The sequence below is a fragment of the Lytechinus pictus genome, chromosome 5, assembly GCF_037042905.1.
Source record: "Lytechinus pictus isolate F3 Inbred chromosome 5, Lp3.0, whole genome shotgun sequence".
In the NCBI taxonomy this organism is placed as follows: Eukaryota; Metazoa; Echinodermata; class Echinoidea; order Temnopleuroida; family Toxopneustidae; genus Lytechinus; species Lytechinus pictus.
The window spans coordinates 49,772,351-49,786,664 of NC_087249.1; the positions used below are offsets into that span (position 1 = coordinate 49,772,351).

The 14,314-nt window shown below is 37.1% G+C and overlaps 1 protein-coding gene across 6 annotated transcripts in view; it reads left to right on the top strand.

Annotated features, from left to right (window-relative positions):
- The first annotated feature begins 585 nt into the window (after nucleotides 1–585).
- The window catches only part of LOC129261312 (trichohyalin-like), a 67,232-nt gene continuing 53,503 nt past the window's right edge, over nucleotides 586–14,314 (top strand). The window contains exons 1-3 of one of the 6 annotated variants that reach the window (XM_064099153.1): nucleotides 586–932; nucleotides 7,989–8,098; nucleotides 12,613–12,667. The gene's annotated coding sequence lies outside the window, so the exon portion shown is untranslated. Of the gene's footprint in view, nucleotides 933–1,082; nucleotides 1,339–7,135; nucleotides 8,099–12,612; nucleotides 12,668–14,314 lie in introns of those variants that run through there. The other 5 variants (XM_064099151.1, XM_064099155.1, XM_064099154.1 and 2 more) reach the window with 5 other exon arrangements.

A 14,314-nucleotide genomic window follows, 5' to 3' on the forward strand; every position in this document is an offset into this window, starting at 1 on the left:
CTGTAAATTAAAATGTCACCCCCATGTAATTTTTGTGTCGAAATATACATGTATAAAATGTAAATGTAGATCCCCGTACATAGGTACATAGGTAATCTATCAAGGGTGTTTGTCTTTAATGATGTAACACTGTCTGAGTCTGAACATTAAATAGTGTCTGAAGTTTGAACACCAAGTATGCTACATGGACTACATTTACATACACATGTATACATGTAGGTACTCCTGTTTTTTCATGATGTACAGGTAAATTGTACGTACAGTGGTATCATACAGCACATCTACATGTAGGTTTACTGGTTAACAGTGTCTGAACACCAAGTTTTTTGTGTCATTTCTATTCTTATTAGGTACAATGTACTTCTATGTTTAATAATATGATGTTTACTGGTTAACACTTAACACAGTGCCTGAACACCAAATTTGTTGTGTTATTCCCATTCCTGGTGAACACACTTTCTCGTGTCTTCAACACTCTCCCCCTCCTCATTCCTCATGGACCTGAATACCTTTTTGTCCTCCTAGAATCTTTATTGTGACAAAGAAGAAGCCTTCTTTGTGTTTCTGACCAAGCTCCTGTCCTCTCTCCTCTAAAGGATCTATTGTGGGAGGGGGTTGTTAATAGTATTGCATCATTGATTAGTTTTGGAGGTGTTGTCGCAAATGCAGCCTTGTTCAGTGTTGTGTGTACAGCGCACGTTCAACGCACCAACTTCCCAAGGTGTTCACATGTGCATTGTCGACTTCTTTTGGAGTGAAGGAGCAGGCATCAATGTTTGTGTCCTGGACATAACATTTTTACAGTCCCCTGATGCCAATTACGCCCCAATATAGGACATTACCTTGGCAGGAATGAACTATAAGCTGCGCTTGTCTATGAGTGTGACTGACTTCACGGTGAGGTGGCAAAAAGAGTGCAGACGTCTTTACAAGTGAGTAAATTAGCTTTGCTCCGGGCATTGACCAGGGTGTGATTAGGCTTAAATGAGCACATCCTTATTGCTTACAAACCAGGGGAATCACCTTGTTTTGATAGTTTTGTCGGTAGACCCCATGACAGGGCTGGATACATATGGTTTAACACATTCGTGTAGGTAGTTACATGCCACATGGTGAGTGAGTCATCGTTCCCCTGCAGTACAAGAACATCGTACTAAGCATGTTACATTGTAATAGGTCTTCGGAAATTAAAAGCAATGCAACTTGTGCTGCACTTGTGTTGTTTTTTACTGCTAGTTCAACTGTCCATATCAAAATCCATTGTGGATATTTGTGTACATTATATGGAACTTGTAATTTGTAAGTTCCGTTTACATTTTATGCCTACAGGTATACAAGGTAGGATCGTGTTTCATTTACCATCTTACATGTAAATCATAGATGCTTTCCTCAGAATTGCTTAATAAATTCTAACAATGTCACTTTACATATATGGTATTATAGGGCCTATTATTATTACCCAAATTATTGTGTCCTGGTGTGCCCCCCCATATACAATTTCTCCACTTCATGGAGAGCATTTCTATCAAACTTAACTATTTAATTCTCATTTAATAAAAGACTGCAGTGATTTGATATTTTGGTTTGAAACCTCATTCAGTCTACATTTTACGTTGGAATCCAAAGGAAGACAAGACTAGATTACTAGATTAATGAATTGGTATGATGCTAAAGTCTGTCATTTTGAACAGTGAGTGATTGCACAATTTTCAATGGGATCTATTCCATCCATTTTACTGGATATGTGTCTGGTTGCTTTAAATGTTGATTGTGTCATGATTAAACAAGGCAAAGTCCATTTTCCCTTACAATGTACATGTATCTTTTAATAGTCTTTAATACAAAGTTTGCTTTTCTTGTGTACATCATCACAAAAGGAAAATTTTAATATGCCAAAATTCATGACTTTTTTATTTAAGTACTAACTATACATGTACCTTTCCCTACAACATGATATATAGGCCTATGGCCTACTTGCATGTACAGTTTAAAAACGAAATTGTAGAATGAATACCAGTAGGCATTGTACATTGTTCTACTCTTTCTCCTTTTTTTCTGTTTGCCTCTAGAGGTAAACTGTTCTGGTTTTGTACAAATGTAAACAAAATGGCTTAATACCACAAATACTCGAAATAACTTGGAAAAGAATTGTGGCTGTTTTCAGTTGAAATCAAGCCATGGATGGCATTGAAAAGGAACAATGGAGTACTTTTAGTTTTCTTATTTTGTTTTGTTTCACTAGCTTTAAAATGGCAAGTGTTCAGTACAAATAAGTGGGATATTATTTGCAGAAAGTCGAGAATGACAAGTGGTTCAGAATTGTTAGGTCTATGTGGTTTAGTCTACAAACACAGGCCTATGTCATGTAGCACTAGTGCGTAACCTGCAAATACAAAATTGTGATCATTTCAGTTATCAAATTTTAGATCCCCCTATTTTTTTGTCAATTCACTTTGTTTCCTGATTTGTAGCCACCAGAACAAAAATTAAGTTCTCATGATATAAAGTTGAGTAAATTTAAAGAGAAAACTAACAAGTTTGACAGCAAAATTTTCATCAAAATCAGATGTAGAATGTCTATTTCTTAAAAATTTTGCTTATTTTTCACAATCGTGCAAATGAGAGAGTCAATTGTGTCATGTACTCATTATATTTCTTTTGTTTTATATTGTATGAATAATCAGGGCTCGACATTAGCAGTGGCCCGGGTCACACTTAATTGAGAGTCGGGCCACCTAAATTCTGTAAAAGCTACATGTAACACTTGGTGGCCCAGTTTGGCTACCAAAGTTTTGCTATTAAAATTGTAATGTTTTCTATTGTTTTAGGGCCACCAAAGTTGCTTTGCAGGCCACCAAAAATGTGACATTGATGATTTTGGTCGACCGATCGGGCCACCAAGAAAAAAAGTTAGCGTTGAGCCTTGGAATAATATTTCAATTTTTGCACATTTGACAAAAAGGTACATATAGCATCTTCATCGAATCACAATAGTGTGGAATATAGCAATCCCATCAATTTCAAGGAGGAATATCAAACCTTGTTTGCAATGTAATAAGAGGAAAAAAAAAAATTTCACATGATGAAATATTGTAACCAAGGTGTATATTTCATATTCCTGGTTTGTAAAATCAATCAATTACTGGGTAATTCTAAAATTTCAATATACAGTACATGTACAGTCAATCTAATCTGGATATTCGGCATTATGCTTGTCTGGTTTTTTTGTCTCGCCTGCATAGCAGAGCGAGACTATAGGCGCCGCTTTTCCGACGGCGGCGGCGTCGACATCAAATCTTAACCTAAGGTTAAGTTTTTGAAATGACATCATAACTTAGAAAGTATATGGACCTAGTTCATGAAACTTGGACATAAAGTTAATCAAGTATTACTGAACATCCTGCCTGAGTTTCAGGTCACATGACCAAGGTCAAAGGTCATTTAGGGTCAATGAACTTAGACCATGTTGGGAAAATTATTTTCAAAATCTTAACCGAAGGTTAAGTTTTTGAAATGACATCATAACTTAGAAAGTATATGGACCTAGTTCATGAAACTTAGGCATAAGGTGAATCAAGTATTAGTGAACATCCTGCTTGAGTTTCAGGTCACTTGACCAAGGTCAAAGGTCATTTAGGGTCAATGAACTTTGGTCAAGTTGGGGGTATTTGTTGAATTACTATCATAACTTTGAAAGTTTATGGATAGAGTGAATGAAATGTGGACATGGGTGTAGTTGACAGTCTTAAAGGAGAAATATATTGATTATGAATATGGCCTTATTATATATCAGTGGAAAGGTAATGATGTGAGGATTACCATTAGGTCATTCAAAAATAACGAAAATAATACATAAGGTGGAAATCGCCAATTAAAAAGCGCTAAAATACCTCTCCGAAATATGCCTCGCATCGGTCTCTGAATTGACTCGAATTTGATGACGTCACTGTCTGTACGAGAGGCGTGATTGGCTCTCCCACGTCAAGCTCCACTTGCATGCAAAACCTGTTGCGAGGGTACGTTTTCTCCACACTGACACTGAATACTTCGATCATGAAATGAAAGAAAACCCAGAAATTTATCTAGATTTGGATTTTCAAATTGATGATTATGAAGATGAAGAGAATGATGATAAAGTTTCTAACTCTAGAAAAACAAAGTGACGTGGATGGTGGTAAATTAAGGGAATTACGCCGGTGATGATGAGTAAGACAATTCAACTTGCAAGCCGATTCGCTACCAACGCATGCAGCTGCTAGCTGCACCGCGGGTCAAATCCATGAAAATGAATTCCATGCAGCATGACCACATGCAGACAGAGTCTCTTTCCTCTATCAACAACATAATGAGAAGGAAAATAATAAAATAACTGTACTTACAAATAAGTGAATATATCCGAACCTAGTCCTAGGCTGAAGGTAAATCAACTCAAGGAATAGCAGCAGACGATATGCACCGACGATGAATTTCACGTGGCTGGAATAGATTGTCACTCGTTCTGTTTATTAGATAAAATTTATATCTCATTATTTTGACTAAATTACGAAACTCAGATAATTAGTATTCTACATAAAAATTAAGTAACACCTGGTACTATTTTTTGAATTACGATAAAATATTTTTGAAGCAAAGAAATTGAGGTAAATTAAAATAAGATATAAAGGATCATCCACTTAGCCGCGTGCGATTCTAAACAAACAATCAAAAGCACATGGCCAGCTTGCTCCACTGAACTGAAAATACGTATTTTCAGTTCAGTGGCTTGCTCGCCCATAGAGTTGGAGCGTAGCTTTATCCAACTCTATGTGCTCGCCTTGCTGATTGTTTACAATCGAATGCGAGCTAGGCGGATGATCTTTTATATCTAATTTTAATTTACCTCATTTTCTTTGCTTCAAAAAGGTTTTATCGTAATTCAAAAAATAGTATCAGGTGTTACTTAATTTTTATGTAGAATACTAATTCTCCGAGTTTCGTAATTTAGTCAAAATAATGAGATAGAAATTTTATCTAACAGAACGAGTGACAATCTCCCAGCCACGTGAAATTCATCGTCGGTGCATATCGTCTGCTGTTATTCCTTGAGTTGATTTACCTTCAGCCTAGGTTTGGATATATTCACTTGTTTGTATAAAGTACAGTTATATAATTATTTTCATTCTCATTATGTTGTTGATAGAAGAAAGAGACTCTGTCTGGATGTGGTCTTGATGGAATTCATTTTCATGGATTTGACCCGCGGAGCAGCTATCAGCTGCATGTGTTGGTAGCGAATCGGCATGCAAGTTGAATTGTCCGACTCATAATCACCGGCGTAATTCCCCTAATGTATACCTCTATCCACGTCACTTTGTTTTTCTAGAGCTAGAAACTTCATCATCATTCTCTTCATCTTCATAATCATCAATTTGAAAATCCAAATCTAGATAAAATTATGGGTTTTCTTTCATTTCGGGATCGAAGTATTCAGTGACAATGTGGAGAAAACGTACCCTCGCAACAGGTTTTGCATGCAAGTGGAGCTTCACGTTGGAGAGCCAATCACGCCTCTCGTACAGAAAGTGACGTAATAAAAAATCCCCAATTTCGCGGACGTAATTCTGCGTGTTTGAAGCATTCAGAGAGAGAACTTTAAACTATCAATTAACTGAGTTCCATCGGTCTCCATGATAAATGATTTACACCATCGTGTTCTCCTTATTTTCTCCTTTAATTTGATATATGATTCTCAATTTTTACGATTTTCAATATAGTTCTACTTTAAGTCTCCGTTCAAATGTCATTTATGGTCAATGAACGTGGTATTATGTCATTATATGAATGATGTTTTTGTGAATGATTATTTTATAGTAGTTTTCAAAGTTAGCACTGCTGCTATATTAAATTGCGTAATGCAGGCGAGACTGCCAGAGGCGTTCCACTTGTTTCTCTTTTCAATCAATTTGATTTTTTGTTGGGGTTGACTTGCCCTTTTATACCTTTTACCCCCTTTTTCATCAAGATCTTGTAAGGAATAGGATCTATCAACAGAGTGCTTGGATTACATGAATGCATGCAGGGGCATTTGCTGTGTCATCTGTATGCCTTTCTAGCATTGTTTAGTGTTGTGTGCATATGACCATTTTTCGTTGGAGAATCCTAGTTTTGAACAATGTTTCTTAAAAAGAAACTTTCTTTTAATAGCGTTGTCACATTCAAGTACAAGTATATTTTCAAAGGAAAAATGACAAACTGAAGAAGGTGCCTTTAATTTAAAGTTTTAAACTGATTTTGGAGAACTATGGTTGACAAAATGCAATGCAAGAGGTTCATGATTCTTTGACATCCATGTAGCTTTTGGTTTGGATGGGCATGGTACAAGACATGTACATGTACCAAGTAGGAAATAATGTTTTTTAGGGGCTACTTTATGTCATTGGGGCGATTGCTGATATTTCTTCGAGCTTTTATTTAATCCAAAGGGCTGCTCTTAACTCTTTGGGGCAACGAGTACATGTACTGTGGAAAGGCAAATAATCTTTCTGCTACAGTATGTAGAATATACAGTATGTACAATGTAGATATTGATTGTCTATAATAACTATTTTATAGAAGATCTTGAGGTGATTTCAGATAATTTGTCCCAAAGCATTCTAGTTGAGGAAACTTAGGGGCTATTTTGGGTATGATAAGGGGAAAGTCACCCATAGCCCTCATATTTTCTGTGCTTGAAGTTACATGTATTTTTTTACCCAAGGACAGCATTTCAAAATTTGAGGATCCCAAAGTAAAATGTCTGCTTGACGCTCTCACAGGACCTGCATATTTTTCCCTTCACTGCATGCCCAAATGAATGCTATGCTATTTCATGTTATCAGCCGGGTCAAAGGTCACCCCCTGTGATGCTGTAGTCTGATTGGTTGCTAAGGTGTTGCCAGGGGTCACAGACATGGAGGTGTGGGTTTCTCACAGTGTTGTTTACAAAACCGAGCCTTCATCCTCTGAAAACTCTAGTGATTGTTTTGGATTTGTGCAAGATTTTGAATATCACCTCCCCCCCCCCTTTTTTTTACAGTTCAAGCTTCACTTCAGAGTCCTCTTGTGACATACACTGTACAATAAATGTTTACATTTATACAATTGATCATGTACATTAACCTTTAAAATATTTGATATCTCACATTTATAAACTACATGTAAACTGCCAATTCCTTCATTAATCTATGCTGCATACTGTAATGTCTTGGCTTGGCTTTTACTGTACAGCTGTCACAATTTGTGTGTGAGGGTGTGGGTCTGCGGGAGAGTGTGAGGGTGTAGGGTTCTGTTCTACCCTTTCTTGTCCTTGGACAGACTGCCACTCTGCCATAATGTTTTTATTCCAGAGTATGATGTTATGTGTCAGGCAAATGTTTCTGATTTATTGTATTTTGAGTGATGTTTCTCTGCTGAACTTGGCAAAGATTCACATACAGTGTAAGCAGAATACTCAATACTATACATGTAACTACCCTACATGTACATGTCCTGCATGTACATGAATGTACAATTGTAACATTTGTTGATTTTTTTTTCTCATTCAATGATGGAGGAAATAAAGCAGTGAAAGTTGTTCCACATTTTACTAGCATAGTAGATACGTTGTATGTCGACCCTCCCTATGCACTACGGTCACAAATACCATTACGATCAGACACCGATTATTTTTATAAACGGTAATAAATTGTTCATATAGTGTTCGTAAAGGTAATTGTGACCTTAGCAATACTTATTTGCCTAGCATTTTTTTCTTCAGACGAGAAAATGCAAGCATGTAAAGTACATCAGTTAAGTTGAATTTTGCTTTTTGACAACAAGTTTCTGTGTTCCCCAAGTTTAGGCCTACTTTTTATGAAATGTAATCCGACTTTTACCTGTTCTATTGCAGTTCTGCATGAATATCTATCCAATTTATTTTTCTTGATTTATGTTTGCTATGAATTTTTTTTTGTCTTTCTATTTTTTTACAGGAAAATCTGAAAGAGTTTTTCAGGGGCTGCAAAGAGGAACTAGGATTAGACCCTTCCAAACAACTAATATTCAGTGTAGATGATCTCCAGAGTTCATCAAGGAGAATAAGGTGAGAAAAAATATTCTTCATTGATTGAAAAAAGGATGCTTTCCACTTCCAGGTAAAACTGAATACATGGCAAGGTTTGTTATCACTGAATTAGGCTGTTTTTATAGTAGCTTTATGTGACGCATGGCGCAGTAGTGCATGGTGATAGTATCACACTGGCGTGTTTTAGGGCATCGGTGGTTTGAGTCCCCAAGTTGCCCGTCAACTGTTTCAAATCATCATTGTATTCAAATGCTGATTGCGTTTGAAAAAGCAGATGTTGAGAGAAGCATACTGTCCATGTACAGTACATGTATCTTTTGCCTGAAACTTCTTCGAGGACAGAAAATGCTTACATACATGTACATGTAAGTGAAGCCATATTGACTGAATAATATCATACATTGTGGATTGATAAATGTTCATGCATTGTGGGTCTTGGTTACCATAGAAATGCTTAAACTCCTCTCACATTGCTAATAGAGCGGTTGATGATATTACCCCTGGATATCTCGGCAGGGGTTGTTTAAGCAAGCCGGTGTGGGGATAGCTGGAAAATTGGCTGATTTGGCACACTGAGATTCTTGTAAACATGCTGGGCGACGTTGAACATGGAATGTTAATGGCTGAGCTGTTGCCCTCTTCCGTCAGTTCAATGCTGCAGAGCGTGAAGGTCACTGGCAATTCAAGTTTATTTACTGTACTCTCAAAAAGTGAAAGAATTGCTGCTGGTCATGAGAATCCTCCAGAGACTTTATGATTGGCCATGTTGTGGAATTGAAGACTTATCCTCTCAGATTTCAGGGTCAGTAAGGTGCAGCATGTGTCATTGTTATATTACAGTGGGAACAGTATTGATTTGATTAAATACTGCAATTCTTATGAAATATTTCAAATTTTAAGTTGTTAAATCCTGATTGAGGATTCTATTGAATGAAGATATATACTTCATACATACAGTATGAAGACCTATAATATTTGTGGGAATATTGTACATGTACCATCTGTCACTCGTTCTTTTTGTCTCGCCTGCATAGCAGAGCGAGACTATAGGCGCCGCTTTTCCGACGGCGGCGGCGGCGGCGGCGTCAACATCAAATCTTAACCTAAGGTTAAGTTTTTGAAATGACATCATAACTTAGAAAGTATATGGACCTAGTTCATGAAACTTGGACATAAGGTTAATCAAGTATTACTGAACATCCTGCCTGAGTTTCAGGTCACATGACCAAGGTCAAAGGACCGTCATTTAGGGTCAATGAACTTTAATAGACCATGTTGGGAAAATTATTTTCAAAATCTTAACCGAAGGTTAAGTTTTTGAAATGACATCATAACTTAGAAAGTATATGGACCTAGTTCATGAAACTTATGCATAAGGTTAATCAAGTATTAGTGAACAACCTGCTCGAGTTTCAGGTCACGTGACCAAGGTCAAAGGTCATTTAGGGTCAATGAACTTTGGTCAAGTTGGGGGTATTTGTTGAATTACTATCATAACTTTGAAAATTTATGGATCTAGTCCATGAAACTTGGACATAAGGTTAATCAAGTATTAGTGAACATCCTGCCTGAGTTTCAGGTCACATGACCAAGGTCAAAGGTCATTTAGGGTCAATGAACTTTGGCCAAGTTGGGCGTATTTGTTGAATTACCATCATAACTTTGAAAATTTATGGATTTAGTTCATGAAACTTAGACATTAGGTTAATCAAGTACCACTGAATATCCTGTGCGAGTTTCAGGTCACATGTCCTGATGACCATGGTCAATGGTCATTTAAGGTCAATGAACTTTGGCCGTGTTGGGGGTATATGTTAAATTACCATCCTAACTCTGAAAGTTTATGGATCTAGTTCATAAAACTTGGACATAAGAGTAATCAAGCATCACTGAACATCCCCTGTGAGTTTCAGGTCACAAAACCAAGTCAAAGGTCAGTTAAGGTCAATAAACTTAGGCCATGTTGGGGTAATTGTTGAAGTGCCATCATAACTTTGAAAGTTTATGGATAGAGTGAATGAAATGTAGACATGGGTGTAGTTGACAGTCTTAAGTCTCTGTTCAAATGTCATTTATGGTCAATGAACGTTGTATTATGTCATTATATGAATGATGTTTTTGTTAATGATTATTTTATAGTAGTTTTCAAAGTTAGCACTGCTGCTATATTGAATCGCGTGATGCAGGTGAGACGGCCAGAGGCGTTCCACTTGTTTTTCATTAGATCAGCTGTGTAATATTTGTTTTTTTTAATGCATAGACTCGTTCAACTCCATCAACATACATACATGTGTAGGTGTATCTAGACTCCTTCAAAAATCATAATTTGAATTAAGATTTGAATTTTTTTTCAAGTTTTTAACTGGTCTAGAATCCAGACTATTATTATCAGCTGGGATAACAGAACTTTCAGGACTCTATTAAGGAATCAAGTAAATATCCTTCACACAATTTTGTGATATTTTAAAGGACATTCAACGTTTGGGTCAAAATTAGAAAATTTATATATTTCATTGATTCTGACCCGCGGGGGGGGGGGGGGGGGGGGATGGGGCCACTTCCACACCCTAAACACGTATTTTCCATATTCTGAAAATGCACGCCTTTGTATTGGCGTCTGAAACCCTACCCTTAACAAGTATTGGAAACAAAACGATACTCTTGGCAAGTATTCCCTGAAATGAACCCCTAAACAAGTACATGTACAGCGATATTTTATTGATATGACGTGGGTCCGTCGGTCGTCGGTGTTTACCTTTACACACCATTTGGTTTAGTACGGCCCCACCTTCCACACCTCGCGCAAATCGGACTCTAAACACGCAGTGTTGGGGCAAAAAGGACATCCTTATATATAAAACATTTTAATTTTCTTTTATCATCCCCGCAAATTTTACCCTAAACACGTAGCATTCCTAGCGAAATAGATACCCTCTTTTCATTATTTTTGTGTTTTGACACCCTTATCACGTTACGTACGTAATGTGCCCTATCTTAAAAAAGACATCCTTTTTACGTGTTTTTTTGGTCGCGCATGGTATCCACTCGTCAATGTATGTGGCCCCCCCCCCCCCAGGATTCTGACCTCTGTGAACACTTTGTGAAAATGGGTCAATTTTATATTGACATTCAGATGTTTATTCTAAAAGAAGTTCAGATGTGGCATGGTCTATTAAAAAAAATGTACATGTAGGTCTCTGAAATTACAGGTAAATGTACCAATTAAACAGTAAAGTACAAATCGTAGACCTGTCTATTTGGTTCTCAAATTTGCAAATAGTCAAATACAAATACATTTTTTGCTTTGAATGAAATCATCAGTCATTACCCTATTCCCCTACACATGCCAATTACTATTGAATTCCATGCATATATTGTACACGTAGCTGTCATCGTCCTGTATTAATTTTCAAGACCTAGCGTTCCAGCAGCCATAAGAATAGACAGCAGACTTTTGATATCATTACCACGCGTGATTGGAATTCAATGAGGAAAAGGAGCTAATCTATTTTCCTTGTGCCTGTGTTGTGATATTTTTTCCATAGGGCGCACGATGCTGGTTTGCGAATTATGATTCATAATGAATGGTCCCTATAGACAAGCTTTAGATATGGCTATTGGGGTGATATTGGTGGTGGGTGTGAATTACTGGATATGATGCGTATTGCTTGATTATGAGTAAGAAGTGTTAAATACTGTCTGTAGGCCGGGATCGAATTGGAGGTTGGTATGGATCATAAGCGACACACCTTGAATAAACTTGAGTGTTGGAAATTCCAATTAAATGACTTGCTATTTGTAATATATTATGTAGGCCTATAGTACACTTCATGTTTTTATTCCAAATGATTGGCAGCTGACAGGGTATTGGTTTTCAATTTGTTCTTGATTCTGATATTGACACACATACATGTACATGTGTATGTAATGTACAGTACATGTACACGAAGCTACATGTATGCCAGGGATAATATATTTTGCATACATGTATGTAGGCCTACTGTATTGGCCTATAGTATTGGCCCATAGGCCTATACCTGTTTGGTTATTAAACCGAATAGTCTTTATTGTACATGAACATGGACAATCAAAGGATAGTTTCTGTGTCACAATCTGTATGCTTTAATACTGTACACTATGGCCCGTATTCTGAAGCCAGGTTTAACTTTAGACCACGGTCTAACTCTGTGCTAAAATTATGGGGAGCCAGCAGCTTAAAAATTATGTTTATATTGTATATTTCTTATGTTTACTATTTTGTTTCCTTTGGCTTTCATAATGAAGAAAAATACTTCAGTTATCATTCCCAGGCAATTATGAACAATTTGGGTGTCATACGAGTTTAATAATAAATTGAATGTGTACTGCAATAGGGATTTGTGCCCCAACTGGCTCTTTGTAGTTAAACCACAACTTTAAACCAGGGTTGAATTTAAACCAGAGTTCAGAATACAGGCCATATAGGCCTATACAATTTTGTTGTATGTGAACGTTTTTCATTGAATTTTTTTTGTTTTTGTTCCTATCCACAGCTGGGCTCCATCTGCAACAACATCTGCAAAAACAGACAGGGAAAAGCTTAAAAGTGTAAGTTTTGCTTTATTACAATGTTTTACATTTAATACTGGAATGTTATTTTCTTTTTATTTCAATTCAAATACCCATGTTTTGTTTTCCCCGAATTGGCTTTCCAATTCTATATGCTGGTTCCTTCTTATTATAAAACATGCAAGTACTATGGTGATTGACCACTGCTGACAGTTGTGTGGCCTAGCTACATGTACATGTGTACAGGTCTGTATAAGCTATGATTAGGCTAGATCATATGTAGAATTCTTGTGTGAACATATCTTTCAAAAGACATTGATTTTGTGTATGGCAATGCCACATTTTAGAGACGAGCATTACATGTACATGTAAATTTTGGTCCTGAGTAATAATTATGAGGCCATAGAAAAGAATTTAATAAAGGAAGAAGAAAGGCCCATTTTGTATCATTTCTACATGAAGGTTACATACTATTTCCAAGGACTGTGATCTTTCTGCCCTCTCTGATCAACTGCTATCCGTGATCAAAATACAGTACTACATGTACAGTATGTAGGCTTCGCTGAAAATAAATTTGCATATGTGTATTTTACTCTAGTCTGGACAGGTCTTTTACTGTGCATAGGCCTACGTGTACACTGTACACAATGTACAGTACATGTAGCCTATATATTCACCTTTGTCTAAAAAAACTGACTTTGTACATTGAAGTCTTAACAGGTTCTTCAAATGGGAAAGTGTAGCTCTTACTTTATAGGCTATTTGTGCATACACCCTTTAGGCCTATATTATTAGTTTAGTCTGAACAGGTCTTGTACATTCACTAGACCAACATACATTGTACACATGTCTTTTTAAATAGTTTAAAGCTAATTTCAAATCCTAGTCTGAACAAGGAGGTTATTAGTGGAACAGGGAATTAACATTTCCCTGGTCTGAATGTGAAGTCCTGTGCAGACAAGGAAAACATTCTCTGGACAACATAAAGCACTCAGTGATAAAGGAAATAGCCTTCATGTGTCACAGATTTCACAGACAAATAGACAATGTAAATGGTGGTCAATTGTGAATGATGCTGCTCTAACCATGGAGGTAAAATAGAGAACCTAACATGGCTTCAATAAACCACAGCATTGGCCATTACCTGAGAAAAAGCAAGCTCAGTAGATGCTTTCAGACCTGTATTTAGGAGAGCTTGTTCAGGCCTCAAAATACTTTGTGATGGTGGCATAAGGTGGTTTCAGACCACCTCGAAGTTCGTCAGTTCCAGGTATTCTCTGATTGGGAAATTTACCCCGATCACAAAATACCAGGTATTTTGGTAATGTGAAAGCAAACTACGCCTAATTTCCCCGAACGAAAATACCCGCTAAATAGTAGGTACTTGGCGAAATTATTAGAACTTTCGCGGGAACTTTTAGCCCAGTGTGTCGTTGGGCGCGGGCGCCGTGGGTGGCTGCTGGGCTAGTGGTTTTGAATCTCGCGCCTTGCCTGCTTATTAGACCATACTGCGCATGCTCCTAACTTCAGGAATTCATCCCGAAGGGTATGTTTCGGGGCGGTGTGAATGCAGGAATAATTACTGGGTATTTTTTAGCCTAAAAATGTTCTCGTAATTTAACAGGGATTCTTGTGATCGAGGCGGTTCGAAACCGCCTATAGACACCGTTCTCACTACCATTCTAA